The sequence below is a fragment of the Ambystoma mexicanum genome, chromosome 12 (assembly GCF_040938575.1).
Source record: "Ambystoma mexicanum isolate Mex_15411 chromosome 12, UKY_AmexF1_1, whole genome shotgun sequence".
NCBI lineage: Eukaryota > Metazoa > Chordata > Amphibia > Caudata > Ambystomatidae > Ambystoma > Ambystoma mexicanum.
The window spans coordinates 67047236-67069337 of record NC_090936.1 but is presented as its reverse complement, the minus strand read 5'-3'; positions in this window follow the sequence as shown (position 1 = coordinate 67069337).

The following is a 22102-nucleotide window of genomic DNA, read 5'->3' as shown; positions in this document are numbered from 1 at the left end:
CTACCATCTACCCAGATCCTCTGGCACTTCCACCTACCGTTACCTTCTACCCAGATCCTCTGGCACTTCCCCCTACCGCTACCATCTACCCAGATCCTCTGGCACTTCCACCTGCTGCTACCATCTACCCAGATCCTCTGGCACTTCCACCTGCTGCTACCATCTACCCAGATCCTCTGGCACTTCCACCTGCTGCTACCATCTACCCAGATCCTCTGGCACTTCCACCTACTGTTACCATCTACCTAGATCCTCTGGCCCTTCCACCTACAGCCATATCTACCCAGATTAACAAACAATCCAAATTCTGGTAGGAGAAGGAGGCAAACGCAACAGAATACCCAGAAGCACGTACCACCATCAGAAACTTGAGATCCCCTGTATGATGGATTGTATGGTTCGATGGGTAATCTGCAAGCTTTGTCAACATTTTCTCTCAAGGACTCATGGTCAATAAAGCATTATTGAAATGAACTGAAAATTTGGATGAATAGAGAGGTGCTGACATTGGCAAGATAAAGGCTACTGATACTGGAGAATTGAGATGTGCTGACACTTGTGGGTAGACGAGTGCTGACACCGGAGAGTAGAGGGGTGCTGATGGTGCGGAGCAGAGGGGTGCTCCCTTTGCCCACTGATCTGAAATATTGCTTTGCAAGCAGTGCTCAGGCCCCTCCTTCCCTGGGCAAAGGCCTGCTAGCCCTGTCCAGCGCACGGTCCCACCGCCGATCATCTCCCACCATCTGCTGTGCATACAGACAGGTTTTAACATGGGAAAGTCCCATTGAAAACATGTTTGTGAATCAGGCCCTTTGTCTCTTTTTCAAGTTTGCATAAAAGGCCTCTATTTTATTCCATGGAAAGCACTGGTCCATTTTGGAAATGACATACATGAACAAACAGATGCTGTCTTGCTTCAGTTTGCTCTGGTGTCTCATGTGCCCTGGAGGATGTTGCTCTTGTCCTCTGGTCGGCAAGTCTTGCTTCAGTTTGCTCTGGTGTCTCATGTGCCCTGGAGGATGTTGCTATTGTTGGCAAGTATTGCTTAAGTTTGCTCTGGTGTCTCATGTGCCCTGGAGGATGTTGCTCTTGTCCTCTGGTTGGCAAGTCTTGCTTCAGTTTGCTCTGGTGTCTCATGTGCCCTGGAGGATGTTGCTCTTGTCCTCTGGTTGGCAAGTCTTGCTTCAGTTTGCTCTGGTGTCTCATGTGCCCTGGAGGATGTTGCTCTTGTCAGCAAGTCTTGCTTCAGTTTGCTCTGGTGTCTCATGTGCCCTGGAGGATGTTGCTCTTGTCCTCTGGTTGGCAAGTCTTGCTTCAGTTTGCTCTGGTGTCTCATGTGCCCTGGAGGATGTTGCTCTTGTCAGCAAGTCTTGCTTCAGTTTGCTCTGGTGTCTCATGTGCCCTGAAGGATGTTGCTCTTGTCCTCATGTCAGCAAGTCTTGCTTCAGTTTGCTCTGGTGTCTCATGTGCCCTGGAGGATGTTGCTCTTGCCCTCTGGTCGGCAAGTCTTGCTTTAGTTTGCTCTGGTGTCTCATGTGCCCTGGAGGATGTTGCTATTGTTGGCAAGTCTTGCTTCAGTTTGCTCTGGTGTCTCAAGTGCCCTGGAGGATGTTGCTCTTGTCCGCATGTCAGCAAGTCTTGCTTCAGTTTGCTCTGGTGTCTCATGTGCCCTGGAGGATGTTGCTCTTGTCCTCTTGTCGGCAAGTCTTGCTTCAGTTTGCTCTGGTGTCTCATGTGCCCTGGAGGATGTTGCTCTTGTCCTCTTGCCGGCAAGTCTTGCTTCAGTTTGCTCTGGTGTCTCATGTGCCCTGGAGGGTGTTGCTCTTGTCCTCTTGTCCGCAAGTCCTGCTTCAGTTTGCTCTGGTGTCTCATGTGCCCTGGAGGGTGTTGCTCTTCTCCTCTTGTTGGCAAGTCTTGCTTCAGTTTGCTCTGGTGTCTCATGTGACCTGGAGGGTGTTGCTCTTGTCCTCTTGTCGGCAAGTCTTGCTTCAGTTTGCTCTGGTGTCTCATGTGCCCTGGAGGATGTTGCTCTTGTCCTCATGTCAGCAAGTCTTGCTTCAGTTTGCTCTGGCGTCTCATGTGGCCTGGAGAAAGTTGCTGTTGTCCTCTGGTCGTCAAGTCTTGCTTCAGTTTGCTCTGGTGTCTCATGTGCTCTGGAGGATGTTGCTCTTGTCCTCTGGTTGGCAAGTCTTGCTTCAGATTGCTCTGGTATCTCAAGTGCCCTGGACAAAGTTGCTCTTGTCCTCATGTCAGCAAGTCTTGCTTCAGTTTGCTCTGGCATCTCTCCTCTGCTCGACAAGTTGTGCTGCTGTTTGTTGTTGTGTTTCAGAAGCTCCTGATATTGATTTTCGCTTTGCATCAGATGGAGCTTTTCCAAGTGAAGTTTGTTTTTTGTGCAGCATGTTTCAGTCACTCAATGGCTGCAGCACATTTCAGAAAATGTCCAAGAAAGATTGATTGATTGTGCTCTCTTCTCGTGAAGGAACTTAAGTAAACTGTAACCTTGCCATTTCCCATATTTGGAGTGGCCTGATGAATACAATTTAAAAATGTTTAATTCCCTTTAAAAATAAACATTTTCGTGCTGTATACAGTAGCAATAGATTTCAAAGGAATAACTAACACATCGAACATTTTGCTTCTGACACTTTTCCAAATTTTGCCTGCTTCTAGTACCTACTGTAGTGAATCAGGGTGAGTATCAGTAAATGAGGGTGTCTACGGAGTGAATATCTTGCATCCAAACATATACTACAATCTTGCCCCAGACAAAAGAGGAATCCATGCAAAATTTGGTAGGTGTGTATTCAACGGTGTGGATTTGTATAGCCGGACAAACATACATACGCATACATTCAGCTTTATATATTAGATTCCACTGAGTTGCTCAGAGTCTCAGCTGACAGACAAGTAAAGCAAAGCTCAAATTGTCTATGACGTGTGTCTGACCCCTGGGTGGAATATTTCCCCTTGGTTGATAGTCACCCACACAACATGTTGCTTTTTGGCGTCTATCAGTTTCTTCCATGTTTCAGGAGAAACGTATGGTCCTTTTCTCTAATAGCCTTCTCACTTCCTGTTTCCAGCCCAGGCAGCTAGAGGCAGAATGTGAGCTGCTGCTTGGAGTCAGCAAAGGTGGCATGAGCAGGGAACCGACATGCATGTCTTTTCTGAACAGCGCAGAAGGTCGGTGTGCGGGGTGTGACATGACCGTTGTGAAATATGACTTACATATTTAAATGCTGTGATGGCATACCAGGGAGCTGTATATCGGCTAAATGGGTTGACTGGAATCCATATTAAAAAATAAGGATCATTTTAAAGCAACTTAAGAGCAGCCTGCCCTTCTGCGTGGTAACATGTACAAGCCGAGCTTCACAATGTATGCCACAATTAAACATTTCAAATTAAATTGCTTGTTGCCATTGGAGGGTCTTGAAATGTTAGAAGTTGACAGACAGATTTATGCAGAAACATATAACTATATGGAAGGGAACAAAAAAGGACAACTTTTTAGTGCTCGCTCAAGCAGGTTTTTGCTTTGTGCTGTCTTGACTTGACATTAAAGCAGTGAGAGACTTTGGTCTTCCACTGTCGTTGAGCCACTGGGCCTTGGGGATTTGCTGCAAGGAGCCAGCAAAAACTGAAAAGTGCAACAGAGAACAGCACTGAACCCTTTCATGGCGGCGTCCATAAGTAGGTCAGCCACTTTGGGAAAAGCGGCGAGGAAGGCACAGCGCAGTCAGTTTCTTTAAGAGACACAAGGAAAGCATGTCACCTTTTCAAAGGCTAATAAAACCTCAAGCATACAAAAATAGGTTTTCTGAATAAAATATACGAGTCCCTTTGCTGATGAAAATGTGCTCTGTATACTTCATGCAGAAGAGGAATCTGTTTTGGAGGACGCCCTGTCAATGTGGCTTATTGTTTTAGAATGCATTATTGTAGGGATGCAACGTTTTGGCCTATAATGTCATCAATGGTGTCATCAGCTTGATAAAGGGGAGAACCTACTGAAGACAATTTATAAAAATGAAAGATGGATATTGAACAAAGCCCCAGAAAGACGTTCTGAAATTGTTCTTCAGAAACCTTCCAATAAAACATGTTCACAAACCACAAGACATACTTGAACGGTATCATTTGCAAACATCTGTATGTAAGGCTTTTGTAAAACATGAATGGTGCAAACTTACAAAGAAATAAACTGAAGTAAACTGTACTTGTCTCGGGTGGATAGCTCGGGGCCTTGGAAACAAGAGGACTCGATCCCCACGTCCGTGCATAGAAACCTCTGGGTATCGAGCGCGTTATAAATAATCAATTACAATTACAAGTCACCCCATAAGAGAGAGAAACTGATTGGTGAAGGTGTTACTGGTGGTAGCTTCGAGACACTCCTGTTTCATGCTTCGGTTTCCAGGAGTAAGTCTGCGTTACTCCTGATAATTTCTTTGTGAATCTATTAGTCTCTCTACAGAGGTGTAGGTCAGTCCTACTACCAGTAGCATCTTTCTGAATTGACCTCAGTGTACAAAGCTCTTCTAGACTGCAATCCTCCTAATAAACAAAATACAATTCACACATATTTCCCTCTTTAACGTTAGGGTCTCATCTAACCACCATTCATTTGAATGCAATAGATACAACACATAAAAGAAAAGTGATTGGCATCAAAGAGCTTGAGTTCTGTCATGCTATGAGGTCCCTCAAATGTTTATTTTAAAATGAAATGTCTGCTTGGTTCTGTGTCAAGCCTCATGACACCCAAAACACTGCATTCTGACTGCCGCTTGCCTACTGTCCCCTGCCCACTTTCATGTCCTTTGTGTCTCTTCTCCTGTGATGGATTGCCATTGCCAACGGTACAACGCCCTGGCTTTTTTTATTTGTATTAAATAATAAAGTGATGCAGGTCATTCTAGCCCTGAAAGGGTAATCCGCTCAGCAGATTTCCCTTTCGGAAGCTCCATGCCAAAGGCATAGTGTGTATCTGTGTCCTGCTGCATCAGTATCCTGATCTGCAGCACCTGCCCTACCGGTGGCTCAGAGCAGGTTCAGAGGTCACAGGTGCCCTCTTGACAGCTACAGTGACAGCCAGCCAAGTATCTGCAGTGCAGGGCCTGCATATTAGATATGCACCCCTTTACCAAATATATGATCATAAGTAGTCCATGATTGTGGCAGGTTAAATTTCAAAATAAAGCGATGCCTGAGTTAAGGCATGGTGCATGGCACTACTTCTAATCATTGCAGCCACATTCAATTTGATATCACACATGTGTCAGCCCTGTGGGCCCAGTTCAGCTGTGGAAGGATTATGTTTATTATAAGGCTCACCCAGCCCAGTGGCAGTGCTGTAGCCTTAGGGGATTGCCTATCTGTGTTCCTTTGTAAGGGCCTCTAACACCCTTTCCCCAGAGACTGTCACTCTACAGGATGCTGTCATGGGAACAGGAATGAAAGGGCACACCCATTCACAAAAAGGCTGGGCCTCACACCAGGGTGCTGCACATCTAAAGGTCTTTGATTCTATTTAGAAGGGAAGGGGAGGGATTAGTGTAACCAGAGCGATATCCGTACAGTTTTGGGAAGATTCTGCCTTCTTGGCTCTCTGCCTCTCTTTCTCTTTCATGTCTCCTCCACTTGCACTTTTGGTGTGATGTCAGTGGGGCCAAGTCCACTGCTTTCAGGAGCAGGGATTGGAAACCTAAAACAGGCTACCTTTAGTCCAATCACCTGTGGGTTTTTGCTTTTAAAAGAAGGGATCTCATACCAATTATTTGCATCATCTTTTGGACCTTGCTGGGACCGCAGTCCTTTCCAGAGTCCTCCAGTTGTGAGCCGAAGGCAGGTCTTCCAAGGCAAAGGGATCTCTGTCCCCACACCATTCCCAGGGACCAGTGATGATTAACCTGCTGCTGTACCATGTCATGCCTCTCTGCCAGCCACAGCGGTACCCAGGTCCTCTGCAGTTATTTTCTAGCCTCCGCCATGTTTGGGAGCACAAGAAAAGGAATCATCTTGTCCCTGAGCCCATGGATTGGGACACACAGCACCCTGAGAGCAAAGACAGACATGATCTAGTGTTTTGTGATGTTGAACTGCTTGAAGCTGTGTTCCCAGACTGGTTCGACACATTTGAACCACCAGAAACCTCTGTTGCTGCCTCTTGACCTCTCCCAAATGTCACACAAGCACCAAGAAGTCTGATTTAGTGCTGCCGGACCGAGACATTTTAAAAGGTACTATTGACTAATATCTGCCCCCTGGTCCATTATTGGGCCCTAGACACTGGCTAGGTCATTTTGATCCCATTTTGCAAACTCAAGAAATATCACTTTTGAACATTGTGGTCTTTTAATTGCCCTTTTCCCCTGTCCCATTATCCAGAGTGCTGCATCTATTCTATCTTAGCATATTATGTGTTCCCTGTAGAGGGGTGGGCATTTACAGTGTTTTCTAGTTAGTTATTCTTATACATGGTGTGTTTGATTAAAGTATATATGTTTATAGAACCTTGATTGGACATTCATTTTTTTTGGACGGTTATGCTTTGCTTTTTAGGTTGGTACTGAACCACATTCACACCCCTCTTGAGAGTATAGCCTACCCTGAGCCCATGTTGCCACAAAAAGCAAAGGCGGTAAATCTCTTGACTGTACCTGTTTTACCTCTATTATTGTGTTGGCTCTTGGTTTGCAGAAGTGTGAGGGCTGAGTCAGCGTTTTAGCCTCTACTCATCCTTGTACTCCTGCAGGGTAGAAGATAATTTATCACTTCTCCCAACTTCTTTTCTTTTTGTCCCCCAGCACCTCGCAACCTGCCGCTTTCTATCTTTGGCAGGTCCACAAAGAGCTCTGCCCACATGCTGCATTTCATTTTTGGGGGTGTCCCCCCTGAACTTCCAGCCCACTTTATTCCCCCCAAAAGCCTAACCCTTTCCACCACTGCCACTCCAGGCCACCCCAAATCACTTTCCTCTTTACCCCCCATATCTGCATCTCCTGTAGACTGCTCTCCTCCACCTGCAAGCCCCGTCTCATTACTGTGCCCACGGCGTGTAATCCGCTGCGGCCTATGCGCAGCCTTTACCTTTTATGAGATGTATTTCGTGCAGCATTTCCTGTTTTTGTGCCGGCAGAGGAAACGGGCTATAAAGACCGAACACGATTCCATCTAACATTATACATCCAGAAGGTTGAGGGTTTACAATGGATTGAAATTAAAGACCACCCTACCCCCCCCAGCCCCTTGTATTCACTGATGGGGTTTACACATTTATACTAGGGATACTCCCCTTCTATTAAAGGGTGGTTCCTTCAGTAATCAAAAAGCTATATTCCCCTATTGTAATCTATTGGCATTAACTACTCTCTGTTATGCTCAATGGTGTCCCTAACAACTTCTGTAAAAACTCATATGGACTTCTGGGCCCCATTGAAGGCAGTAGTATTTAATGATATAGGGATTACTTCAAATTTCCCAGTCAGCTGGAGCACCTGGGTAATTATCTCCTTTTTCATAAAGGTTGGCAGTGCCCCTCCAAATCATACCATCCAATCACTTTACTTGACGGTACTTCTAAATCTTTCTCTATGCTTCTACTCACACACACCAAATTGACTCGGGAGGATAGCTCAAGGGCAACGTGCTCGCCTTGGAAGCAAGACGACCGAGAGAAACACAGGTTCGATCCCCAGGTCCGTGCTTAGAAACCTTTGGGTATTAAGCGCATTATAAATAACAAATCAAATCAAAATCAAATTGATGCATTATAGGAACACGTACTAACAGACACCCACGTCGGCTTCAGTGAGGTCCTAGGTATTGCTCAGCAAGTACTAAACCTGAACTTCATTCTGTCCATAGCCTGGAGGTAACCTGTCTAGGTAGCCTTCATGGACTTAACGCCCATATTTTCCACGTCGACTGGCCTGTCTACCCCATGACTGGCTCTGTTGAACTCTGGCTTCCTGGCCCCGCTGGTGGCCATCGCAATGGCTCTCCATGAGAGTACAGTGGCGGGGTGAGATTTGCAAAGGAGGAAGAGATCGCAGAAGAAATTGAGGGGGTGCCTGAGGTATGTGCCCTGGCCCCCGTTCTTTTCAATCTTTGTCATTTCTATGAGCTTTTGTGGAAAATCACATCTCACATCCTGCAGATAGCGAACAGGAGGTTTCCTGTTCTCAGCTTCACAGATGAAGTAGTCTTGCTGGAAGCAATCACAAATACTGAAAGGCAGGGGCGTTGCTAGGGTGGGGGGGCTAAGGGGGCTATAGCCCCTGATCTTTTGGTTGTAGCCCCGGATAGAATCTCAGGAGCTACAGCCAAAAGACTAGCTAGCCCCCAGTCCCAACAGTACCGACATCAGCTTAGCCCCGGGTCTTTTCCAGACCTAGCAACTCCCCTGCTGAAAGGTCCACATGGATATTGTCATGACCTTGACAGACATCAAAAGATCAGACAAGATGAGAAACCCAAGTTTAGCGCGCTTTAATAGGGTTTCAGTACAGTATGTGACACACTAATATACAGGGACAGAATAAAACTCAGCCAAATGGTCAGGACTATCTAAAGGTTTCCAGCTTAACTAAATGTTCAACATGGGTTTCATGCAACGTAATACTTCCCTTGGGGTTCCTTTCATAGGGGAGAGCCTCTGTCAAAGCTTTTGGACACAATCTTTGGGTTTTCCTGTTGACCCAGTCACATCTGCCCTGGGATTCTTGGGAGACAGAAAACCAGCAGGAGTTTTGCAGGGATGTCTCCCAATTCTTCCTACTGGCATTGAGTGATTTATTTGTTTAGTTCCACTTATCGGACTGATTGTCTTGGACTGCCGACCCCCTCCAATCAGGCCATGGCATGCAGGATGTCTAGGCAAAGGTTGCAGCAAGTCCTGCAAAGGCCTGGATGTGGGTGACGAGAGGTTGGGAGGACAAGAAGATGGCCAGCTACACTAACTCTACTTCTTAAACTATGAGGGACAGAGCTAATGCCCACCATTTTGTGGACGCTTCCCCCTTGATGGCAAGTCACATGCTCATTCCCAAGGAACCCTCTGCTGGTTTATTAACCTTCTCCACGCAGTCCTCCCATTATTCCTATTCACACTCACCTTTCTTCATAATAGCTCCCGATGGTCCCAGCCTCTGTATCCCGCCTTCCCCTCATCATGGCTGTCTCTGATGTGTCTACCACCTCCTCCTCCTCCTCCTCCTTCTCCTCCTCCTCTTCCTCTTCCTCTTTCTTCTTCTTCTTCTTCTTCTTCTTCTTCTTCTTCTTCTTTCCTCTATGCACCTCTCAACACCTTGCCCCACTGATTCCCTCTGGCTATCTCATTCAACTCCCACTGCCCTTTCCTGCTCCTTCTCCCCATGTAGCAGGGGTGTTGCTAGATCTGGAAGAGATCCGGGGCTACACTAATGTCGGGGCTGTTGGGACTAGGGGCTAGCAACCCTTGTGGATGTAGCCCCTGAGCTTCTATCCGGGGCTAGAACCAAAATACCAGGGGTTATAGCCCCCCCAGCAACGCCTCTGCCATGAAGACTCCTGTAGCCCACTTCCCGATTACCTTCTCTCTCCTGGGACACCGCTCTCCCACTCCCTGCCTCCTGCTGCTCTTGAAACCTCCTGGACTCCCACACCTCTTTATGATTTCCGTCATCATATACATATGAACTCCTGAATCCCAGAACAGCAGCAGGCCCACGCTCAACATCCCGGCCCCTTTAAGAGAAGCCTGGCCTCACCTCTTGGGCAATCCCTTTCCTTATAGGGGATGGCTGAGTGTGTCTGTCGGGGCTCTGGAGTGGTCGCTTCATACTTCCTACGCTCCCGCGTACCTTTAGCTCCACCCCTTGGGAGGGTCCTCGGCCTATTAGATTCAAGTGTGCAGGTTGGCATGGGAAACTTGGGATTTCTAGTTTTCTAACAGACAATAGACATCTAATGATTCTGCTTCTGTTGCACAGGTCTCCCTCCTCGTGTCGGCCGTGCCTTAATATGCCCCCCATCATGTTGTCCCCCCATCAGTAGGGAAACTTAATTAACTGATATGGTAGCACGCACAATGTCATTCTTTTATCACTGTATTGTGATCATCTTTAATCAATTGAGTAAGTCCAAACAAAGTACTCTAATGCGGGTGATGAATATTTGCTTTTGGACGCTGGGTAGGAGTCACCAATGTAGCTGACAGTGAAGAAAAATTATAAATACCATGAATTGTAATATTTGTGTTTTACTGTGATGTGTACAGGTTTGTTATTAATTACAAATAAATAAAAAAAAATATATACTTTATAAAGGAAATTTCAAACACCAAAGTGTACTCTGTCTCTTGGGATCCCATTTGTTTAATACTGTTACGACTGGCCTCCGGCGCAGTTCGTTATGGCAATGTTGGTGGCTCCAGCTGCGGATTCCACTTTGTGCTTCTAACAGGGAGCCCATAAACAGAGTGAACAGTCTAGTTTTTGGATGGAGAGACGGGAGAGAGACTCCGCCTCCCCACCCGGAAGCAGTACAAAGACCCACGACTCCCAAACAACGATGCGTTGCTACTGTTTACAGAGGCTTCGCTCCGGAAGCTCCACCTCTCCCACCATATACACTTGCGCTGCCAAGTTCCTTCGGTCATCAAGCGCGACGTTTCTCCTTACCTACGTTCATTAACATCTCTTCAGGTTCCGATCCCGTTCCATTTCAGAGTTCCAATTCATAATTTCGCCGGAACCGGAACCCATCTCAGAGCTTCACACGCACACAAACCTTGAAGGGGAACCTGTTTCTACAATCAAGCTCTTCCCAATAGCTCCTCCGTGACTGCCACTCAGTTCACCCTGAGACCAGTACTCCTTAAGAAGCCACATACCTACCGGCAGGAAGCGTCACCACACAAGACCCGGGAGAAGCTGATCCAGTTCCTCACTCAGCGTTACCTACCAACCAGCGGGTTTTCTCCCCAAGAGGGTTTCCCGGGAGCTTCCTCTCAGCGCCTGAGCTTGAAGGCGTTGCAAGGTTGTTCCAGGTGGACTTCTCCATTCTTCGTTCAGAACGAAGACAAGGTAGGCTTTGTTTTATTGTTTTGTCGGCTAGTTTGCCTGTGTAGTCTCTCCAGAAGAGGAAACTAGATACAGCTAGTAATTAACAGATAGCAACGCCCAGTTGTTTTAAAGTGTGGAAGACGCACAGACAAAACTTGGCTGACCTTAACAATGGAACAACAGCTACAACAGTTAATGGCTGCCATGCAGACCCTTTCTACAGAGGTCCAGCAATTAAAGATAGAAAACTCTGCATTGCGACAACAGTGTGGGCATTCAGCTCAGAGTTCGGAAGTTCCCCCAGGGCCATTACCAGGCGGTCGCTTTGAGGGCAATCCAATAGCCGTAAAAGAATTCCTAGAATCATGCACAGTGCAGTTTGCCTTCAAGCCAGCCTTTTTTCCAATGGACAGAGACAAGGTGGGTCATATGATTGCCCAAATGACAGGAGCTGCATTAGCATGGGCCACTCCCTTAGTCAACAATAACAATCCCATCCTAGATTCATATCCGGCATTCTGTAACAGTGTCCGCAGCATGTCTAGCAGACAAGAGGTGGTAGTGGCCTCTCAGGAAAGACTCCTTGATCTAAAACAAGGGAACCAAGATATTCTGACTTATATTACTACATTCAAAAGAATGGCCGCCAACACTTCCTGGGCTGACGATGCATTGATGACCCTCTTTAGAAGGGGATTATCTGAAGATCGAAATGATGAAGTGTCTAGAGTCCCCCGACCTTCCAATCTGGCCGAATACATTGCCTTAGTCATGCAGTTAGATTACAGACTCCAAGAAAGAAACAGAGAGAAGAGAAAGGGAAAGAACCCTACATATCCTTTGGAAGTCCTCTCTCCTCCCCACAAACAGAGCCCTAGTGAGGAACCCATGCAATTAGGAAACGCCAGAGGTCCTCTTTCCCCGGAAGAACGAGCCCGGAGAAAGACACAAGGACTATGCATGTATTGTGGGTCCAACAGCCACACAGTCAAAGATTGTACAGTAGCACCCCCGAGAAAGTAGGGAAACGCCACTGCCCGACCGTAAAGGGGACAATGGCACCGGGTTCCTCAGCAACCATTAGTCCCCTTCAAAATTTCACTGTCAGCCCATCTACCCTTGCAACTGGAAACACCATGATTACTTTGGGAGTTTCTTTGGCTTGGGAAAACGTTTGTCTGGTAAATGTTCTCGCATTAATAGACAGCGGAGCTGCGGGAAATTTTATTGATGATCTTTGGGCAAAGAATCATGGAATTCCACGTACCACCAAAACCATAGCCATCCCAGTTGAAAGCGTGGACGGTAGCCCTCTTATATCTGGGCCCATTAAAGATCACACACGACCCCTAAAGATGACGGTGGCCTCCCATCAAGAGAATATTGAATTAGACATCATTAAAACAGCCCATTACCCGGTAATTCTAGGGATTCCATGGTTAAGGGTACACAACCCCTATATTAACTGGACGGCTGGTACTCTTTTTTTAGGTTCGGAACAGTGTGTTCATGGGCACCTCACATCTAACTCCACTCCTTCGAATCCTGAGCAGTAATTGGGGATTACTCATACCATTGTTAACAAAATCTCCTCCTTACCTACTGAATACCAATCCTTCCGTTCTATCTTTTCTCAGCCTGAGTTTTCAGAACTCCCGCCACATCGGAGGAACGATTGTGCAATTGACCTTATCGCAGATCGTCCCCTTCCTTTTCGAAGAATGTACATTCTAACCGCGAAGAAAAGAAAGTTCTAAGAGAGTATCTACACACACATATCAAGAACGGTCTGATCTCTGAATCCACTTCCCCCGCAGCTGCCTCATTATTCTTTATCCCCAAAAAAGACACCTCAGAGCTTCGTCCTTGCATAGACTTCTGGGGTTTGAACAAGATCACTATCCCTGACAAGTACCCTATGCCTCTGATCCCAGATATACTCGAAGCAGTACAAGGAGCCAGTCTGTACACCAAGCTAGACCTAAGAGGAGCCTACCACTTGATCCGCATTAAGGCTGGGGATGAGTGGAAAATGGCTTTTCGCATGCCATTCGGGTACTACCAATATAGAGTCATGCCATTTGGACTTATGAATGCCCCTGCTGTCTTTCAAAGATTCATGGACCATATTTTTGCAGACATCAATTTACATTATGTTATTATTTATTTGGATGACATATTGATTTTTTCCTCCACTTGGGAGGAACACTATGGTCATGTAAAGGAGGTTCTGAAACGTCTACAACAAAACCATCTATATTGTAAACTGGAGAAGTGTGAATTCCACAAGACCACCATCTCGCATTTGGGATACATCCTTTCCCAGCAAGGCATTGCTATGGATCCTGTTAAGATAACAGCCATCACTGAATGGCCCTCTGCACGGTTGGTCAAAGACATACAAAGATTTGTAGGTTTTGCCAACTTTTACAGACGGTTCATTCCACATTTTTCTTCTCTCACTAAACATTTAACATATCTACTAAAAAAGGAGATCCCATTTCTCTGGACCTCGGAGACACAGAGATTGTTTGAACAACTCAAGATCCTCTTTACCCAGGCTCCTTTCTTAATGGTACCGGATCAAGGGCGTCGATTCATTGTAGAGTCTGACGCATCACAACATGCCTTAGGGGCCGTTCTACTACAACCAGATGAACAAAATGTAGAAAGACCGGTGGCCTACCTATCCAAGACCCTTTCACCGGCAGAGATCAATTACACGGTATTGGAGAAAGAACTCCTAGCCATAAAAAGGGCGTTTGAGGAATGGTGCCATCTTCTCTTAGGGGCCCAACATCCTATAGAGGTCATGACAGACCATCACAACCTCTGGACGTTACAATGCACACAAACCTGCAATAGCAGACAGGCTCGGTGGGCCCACTTCTTTTCTCCGTATCGCAACAGATTTAACTTCATTCCAGGAAACACCAATCTGAAGGCAGACGCTTTATCAAGAAAGACCCCTCTAGAAAAAGTCCCTTTTAAATCTGAACCTATGTTCCCAAAGGCAGTCTTCGTGCCTGTAGTACATCACTTCCTACAAAAACTGGAGGACAAGTCCAGAGACCTTGAGATCTCAGAACAATTATCAACCCATGGATTAACAAGAAGCCAAGGTCTCCTATTCAAAGGTGAAACGGTTTACCTTCCCGATACAGATCTCCAAAAGGAAGTGTTAAGGCTGTGCCATGATTCACAGGCAGCAGGTCATCGAGGGTTTTCTAATACCCTGGAACTTATCCAGCGACATTTTTGGTGGCCTACCATACGGACTGATGTACAGGAGTATATTGCTTCCTGCACCATATGCCTACAGACCAAGTCACCTCGCAATTCCCCCCTGGGAGAATTTGTGACTCCACAACTACCAGTCAAACCCTGGCAAATAATCTCTACAGATTTTATTGTTGAACTACCCCATTCCAAAGGATGTACAACCATCATGGTCACGATAGATAGTTTAACTAAAATGGCTCATTTTATCCCCTTGCCTACTGTTCCCTCAGAAGCACTCATGGCACGGATCTTTTTGGAACGCATTTTTTCCCTTCCTTGCCTTCCGGAAACTATAATTTCCGATAGAGGTCCGCAGTATACCTTAAGGTATTGGAAACAAATATGTCAGCTTCTGGGGATCTCTAGAGCCTTGAGTTCGGGTTTCCACCCGCAAACCAATGGGCATACGGAGCGGCTAAACCAGACCCTGGAAGGGTACCTCCGATGTTACATCTCTTCTGCCCAGGACAATTGGAAAGATCTACTACCCATGGCGGAATTCACATATAACAATGCCGCTCATTCTGCCATCAGAGCCAGTCCTTTTTTTTGCACTTATGGATTCCATCCTACTGTTTTTCCACTAGTGACATCTCCCCTTACCAAGTTCCCTGATATCGAAGGGTTGATCGATACCATTCAACAAGGTCACGTCAAGGCAGGTTTAGCTCTACAAGAGGCCCAAACCCGAAGCAAAAGACAGGCCGATAAACATTGTATTCCGGCCCCACAGTTCCAAATAGGAGACCATGTCTGGTTGGCCAGCAAATTTCTTCCTAGGCGACTCATTCCTTCAAAGTTGTCACCCAAATACTTCGGCCCTTTTCCCATTATGGCCAGGTTTGGGCCTGTGGCTTACAGACTAAGGCTCCCTAAATCCTGGAGTCGCATCCATCCCACCTTCCACGTCTCTCAACTAAAACCCGAAATACGGAATCAGTACCATCTGACGTCATGTGGCTCACCCCCTCCTGTGTTAACGGACTCAGGTCCGGAATATGAGATCTCCGGGATCTGTGACTCCCATTATCATAGAGGGGTGCTTCAATACTTGGTGGACTGGAAGGGTTATTCCCCTTCTGACCGTTCCTGGGAACCTGCATCCGCGGTTCATGCACCACGTCTGGTTCGCTCCTTTCATCGGTTTCACCCGGGGAAACTGGGGTTTTCCTCCCTTAGGAGGGGGCATACTGTTACGACTGGCCTCCGGCGCAGATCGTTATGGCAACGTTGGCGGCTCCAGCCGCGGATGACACTTTGTGCTTCCAACAGGGCGCCCGTAAACGGAGTGAACAGTCTAGTTTTTGGATCAAGAGACGGGAGAGAGACTCCGCCTCCCCACCCGGAAGCAGTACAAAGACCCACGGCTCCCAAACAATGATGCGTTCCTACTGTATACAGAAGCTTCACTCCGGAAGCTCCACCTCTCCACCATCTACACATACGCTGCCGAGTTCCTTCGGACATCAAGCGCGACATTTCTCCTTACCTACGTTCATTACCATCTCTTCAGGTTCCGATCCCGTTCCATTTCAGAGTTCCAATTCATACTTTCACTAGTACCAGAACCCATATCAGAGCTTCACACGCACACAAACCTTGAAGGGGAACCTATTTCTACAATTAAGCTCTTCCCAATAGCTCCTCCATGACTGCCACTCAGTTCTCCCCGAGACCAGTACTCCTTAAGAACCCACATACCTACCGGCAGGAAGCATCACCACACAAGACCCGGGAGAAGCTGATCCAGTTCCTCACTCAGCGTTACCTACCAACCAGCGGGTTTTCTCCCCCAAGAGGGTTTCCCAGGAGCTTCCTCTCAGCGCCTAAGCTTGAAGGCGTTGGAAGGTTGTTCCAGGAGGACTTCTCCATTCTTCGTTCAGATCGAAGACAAGGTAGGCTTTGTTTTATTGTTTTGTCGGCTAGTTTGCCTGTGTAGTCTCTCCAGAAGAGGAAACTAGTTACAGCTAGTAATTAACAGATAGCAACGCCCGGTTCTTTTAAAGTGTGGAAGACGCACAGACAAAACTTGGCTGACCTTAACAATGGAACAACAGCTACAACAGTTAATGGCCGCCATGCAGACCCTTTCTACAGAGGTCCAGCAATTAAAGATAGAAACCTACGCATTGCGACAACAGTCTGGGCATTCAGCTCAGAGTTCGGAAGGCGTTGGAAGGTAGTTCCAGGTGGACTTCTCCATTCTTCGTTCAGATCGAACACAAGGTAGGCTTTGTTTAATTGTTTTGTCGGCTTGTTTGCCTGTGTAGTCTCTCCAGAAGAGGAAACTAGTCACCGCTAGTAATTAACATATTATGTATATTACATCTGAATTCCTTTCTATTTTCAAATGAAATGATTGTCCTTTCATTAAACACACACTTTTTGCTTTATATGGCTGTCTCTTGGGATGTGATTACAAAGTGTTTCCAGCAGCAATGCTTGCAATAATGACTTGTGCATCTCTTCAAACTCTAATGGGACATTGGTATGAATGGCTCGACCGATGGTGTAGGATGTGTAAGAATAAGAATGTTATAGAAACGGCCAAGCACGTATTGTCAGAATGCCCCAGCCTTAGTGAGACATATACCAGACTTTACGGGAGATATGTACACAATCTTGATACCATAAAGGACATGGCTTTTTGGGCACAGTGTATTAAGACAAGGAACATGAAGGTATATATCTCGATGTATAATGTCTGGCAAAAGGCAGAAAAACTCCTGGAAATAGCCATAAAACCGTGATTCGATGCATTCTTTACTCTCTCATATGCACACTGTATAAAGATCAAGCTAGACAGGAAGTAGATCTAATTTTGGAATTCATATGTTTTAACTTGGTCAATTGGAAATTACTGTTGACCTATGCATTTTATTTTGTTAGAAATAATATTTTATCTTGCATATCTGCAATTACAGCTATAGTTGTAGTTACATTGAATATGTATAATAGATGCATATTTTCTATTTATTTAGCATTTTTTTAAAGCACTCACACAGCCCGGGAACTTCGAGGCACTGTTACAGAATTTTTTGTTTGTTGTTGTCTTAGTTGCATATTTATAACACGCTTAAATACCTAGAGGTTTCTAAGCGCAGACCCGGGATCGAACATGTGTTGCTTCGTATAGTCTTGCTTTCAAGGCGCGCACGTTGCCACTGAGCTATCCGCCCAGGACATTGCACTATTGTGATAAAAATGAATATTGTAGAAATGATTGAATTGAAATGTTTGTACTTATTAAATGTGAAAAGTTTACTTGTAAACCATAACACATTAAATAAATATTAATGAATACAAATAAAGAATAAAAATAAAGAATTGGTATGAATAGGCAAAGACCTGCTGTTCATTTTAGGTCATCAAATCTCTAACAGAGGTTTGTTTTTCATTTTTATATGTGTGAAATGTGTGCAAGAGTCAGCGCTTAGAGGCCCAAGGGTGTAAGGCGCTATATAAAAAGTGAATAGATAGATAGATAGGAGAGAGAGAGATGTGATGAGTTGTGTGTGGCTAGAATGATATTCAGCTGTCTGTGAATTCCCCAGCCACTTCCTGTTTTTTTGCGGGTTTCCTTAGGTGTGATGAGTTTTGTTTGGCTAGAATGATATTCAGCTGTCTGTGAATTCCCCAGCCACTTCCTGTTTTTTTGTGGGTTTCCTGAGGTGTGATGAGTTTTGTGTGGCTAGAATGATATTCAGCTGTCTGTGAATTCCCCAGCCACGTCCTGTTTTTTTGCGGGTTTCCTTAGGTGTGATGAGTTTTGTGTGGCTAGAATGATATCCAGCTGTATGTGAATTCCCCAGCCTCTTCAAGTTTTTTAGCGGGTTTCCTTAGGTGTGATGAGTGTTGTGTGGCTAGAATGATATTCAGCTGTCTGTGAATTCCCCAGCCACTTCCTGTTTTTTTCCTTAGGTGTGATGAGTTTTGTGTGGCTAGAATGATATTCAGCTGTCTGTGAATTCCCCAGCCACTTCCTGTTTTTTTGTGGGTTGATGAGTTTTGTGTGGCTAGAATGATATTCATCTCTCTGTGAATTCCCAGCCACTTCCTGTTTTTTTGTGGGTTTCCTGAGGTGTGATGAGTTTTGTTTGGCTAGAATGATATTCAGCTGTCTGTGAATTCCCCAGCCACTTCCTGTTTTTTTGTGGGTTTCCTGAGGTGTGATGAGTTTTGTGTGGCTAGAATGATATTCAGCTGTCTGTGAATTCCCCAGCCACGTCCTGTTTTTTTGCGGGTTTCCTTAGGTGTGATGAGTTTTGTGTGGCTAGAATGATATCCAGCTGTATGTGAATTCCCCAGCCAATTCCTGTTTTTTTGCGGGTTTCCTTAGGTGCGATGAGTTTTGTGTGCCTAGAATGATATTCAGCTGTCTGTGAATTCCCCAGCCTCTTCAAGTTTTTTAGCGGGTTTCCTTAGGTGTGATGAGTTTTGTGTGGCTAGAATGATATTCAGCTGTCTGTGAATTCCCCAGCCACTTCCTGTTTTTTTCCTTAGGTGTGATGAGTTTTGTGTGGCTAGAATGATATTCAGCTGTCTGTGAATTCCCCAGCCACTTCCTGTTTTTTTGCGGGTTTCCTTAGGTGTGATGAGTTTTGTGTGGCTAGAATGATATTCAGCCGTCTGTGAATTCCCCAGGCACTTCCTGTTTTTTTCCTTAGGTGTGATGAGTTTTATGTGGCTAGAATGATATTCAGCTGTCTGTGAATTCCCCAGCCACTTCCTGTTTTTTTGTGGGTTGATGAGTTTTGTGTGGCTAGAATGATATTCATCTCTCTGTGAATTCCCAGCCACTTCCTGTTTTTTTGTGGGTTTCCTGAGGTGTGATGAGTTTTGTTTGGCTAGAATGATATTCAGCTGTCTGTGAATTCCCCAGCCACTTCCTGTTTTTTTGTGGGTTTCCTGAGGTGTGATGAGTTTTGTGTGGCTAGAATGATATTCAGCTGTCTGTGAATTCCCCAGCCACGTCCTGTTTTTTTGCGGGTTTCCTTAGGTGTGATGAGTTTTGTGTGGCTAGAATGATATCCAGCTGTATGTGAATTCCCCAGCCAATTCCTGTTTTTTTGCGGGTTTCCTTAGGTGCGATGAGTTTTGTGTGCCTAGAATGATATTCAGCTGTCTGTGAATTCCCCAGCCTCTTCAAGTTTTTTAGCGGGTTTCCTTAGGTGTGATGAGTTTTGTGTGGCTAGAATGATATTCAGCTGTCTGTGAATTCCCCAGCCACTTCCTGTTTTTTTCCTTAGGTGTGATGAGTTTTGTGTGGCTAGAATGATATTCAGCTGTCTGTGAATTCCCCAGCCACTTCCTGTTTTTTTGCGGGTTTCCTTAGGTGTGATGAGTTTTGTGTGGCTAGAATGATATTCAGCCGTCTGTGAATTCCCCAGGCACTTCCTGTTTTTTTCCTTAGGTGTGATGAGTTTTATGTGGCTAGAATGATATTCAGCTGTCTGTGAATTCCCCAGCCACTTCCTGTTTTTTTGTGGGTTGATGAGTTTTGTGTGGCTAGAATGATATTCATCTCTCTGTGAATTCCCAGCCAATTCCTGTTTTTTTGCGGGTTTCCTTAGGTGCGATGAGTTTTGTGTGCCTAGAATGATATTCAGCTGTCTGTGAATTCCCCAGCCTCTTCAAGTTTTTTAGCGGGTTTCCTTAGGTGTGATGAGTTTTGTGTGGCTAGAATGATATTCAGCTGTCTGTGAATTCCCCAGCCACTTCCTGTTTTTTTCCTTAGGTGTGATGAGTTTTGTGTGGCTAGAATGATATTCAGCTGTCTGTGAATTCCCCAGCCACTTCCTGTTTTTTTGCGGGTTTCCTTAGGTGTGATGAGTTTTGTGTGGCTAGAATGATATTCAGCCGTCTGTGAATTCCCCAGGCACTTCCTGTTTTTTTCCTTAGGTGTGATGAGTTTTATGTGGCTAGAATGATATTCAGCTGTCTGTGAATTCCCCAGCCACTTCCTGTTTTTTTGTGGGTTGATGAGTTTTGTGTGGCTAGAATGATATTCAGCTGTCTGTGAATTCCCCAGCCACTTCCCAGCGTGGGTTTCCTTAGGTGTGATGAGTTTTGTGTGGCTAGAATGATATTCAGCTGTCTGTGAATTCCCCAGGCACTTCCTGTTTTTTTCCTTAGGTGTGATGAGTTTTGTGTGGCTAGAATGATATTCATCTCTCTGTGGATTCCCAGCCACTTCCTGGTTTTTTGTGGGTTGATGAGTTTTGTGTGGCTAGAATGATATTCATCTCTCTGTGAATTCCCAGCCACTTCCTGGTTTTTTGTGGGTTTCCTTAGGCTTCAGAAGATCGAGAGAAGGGTGGGCAACAACTAAAGGTGTAAAGCTTTGGGGCAGGGGCAGTCGAAGAAAAAATAATATGCCTTTATATTTCTTTTATATAAATTTGATTTGGAAATCTTTTTTATATTCAGTTTAGCTTCATTTATTTTATGTTGTAGTTTGTTACACTTTCAGTTAGCATTTTATTTTATTTAGCCTAAAAGGTTTTTTGAGTAAGCAGGTTATTTTGTCTCATTTTGTTTTGCATCTCTTTGTTTCTTTTCTTCTTTCTTTTCATTTAATCTTTTCATACCGTTTCTTCGCTTAGCTTTTCTATTTCTTTTGACATCTTTTTTGTCGTTTTTCATTTTTTGGCTCTTTTCAGTTGGCGTTCTTGGTACATTCTATTGAAAAAAGTCTGGCGCGTGGCGGCGATCACCCTGACTTTAGCAATGCAGGCCTCGTGGACATGGCAGAGATTGAGGTCCTCTTTTCCTTCCCCACACCTGATGGAGATGCGCATTCATTCATTTCTTCTATGGGATGGGTCTGAGATTACAAGTTGTGTTGCCGCTGTTGCCGGGTTTGCCCGCTTAGTGGGAAGGAAAAAGAGGATGAGGAAAAGGTGGCGTTGGTGGAGGCGGACTATCAGTGAGCTCAGGAGAGAGGCAGGAGTCACTTACCCTAGAGAAAGGGCAAGGGTGGACAATCAGAAGTTCTCTAGATGGATCAAGAGTGCATTCACTTTAGAAGCAAACTCCAGGAATTAGGATTATTTTGAGAAGATGGAGTGGAATTCACGTGCCATGACAGAAATTGAGCCAGCGAGTCAATGCAAGATTGCACCCCTTTTCCCAGAACTATTTCAGATAAGGAGTGGGTTGTCCAACTCTGGCCCTCGAAAGCCAGAATCCTGACAGGTTTTTAGGACATCTATCATTATTATTCATGAGGAAAAATGTGAATATATTTAAAATCAGTGTATGCAAATTTATCTCATGAATATTAATGAGGGGTATCCTGAAAACCCAACATGGATTTAGCCCTCAAGGCCTGGAGTTGGACAACCTTGAGATAAGGGGTGAGCATACTGTTGCGGTCGGACTAAGCGCTATAGCCCCTTGAGTCCTATTCCAAGCTTGACAGTAGCACCCCAACCCACCAAAAGGTACATACAGCCCCCCCATACCACAATCCAAGGGAAAATGGGTGGATCGCTGGCAATAAAATATTGCTCGCCATCTTGTAATAATATGCCCTCTCTGTGCAATGTGTCCAGCCAAGGAGACCTGGAAGATCGGCGACTTCCCAATAACTGGCCGCATTTCATGGACCAGCTCTGCATGTGTATATCACAGGATCAAGGAGTAAGATCCTAAAAGGCTGACCAATAAAAAGAATGCACTTTTTTGAAGAGAGCGATGTATCACACAGGTGCCAAATTCCAAAAAAGTACTCCTGCCACTAACAGTATTGACCGCAAGACTATAGA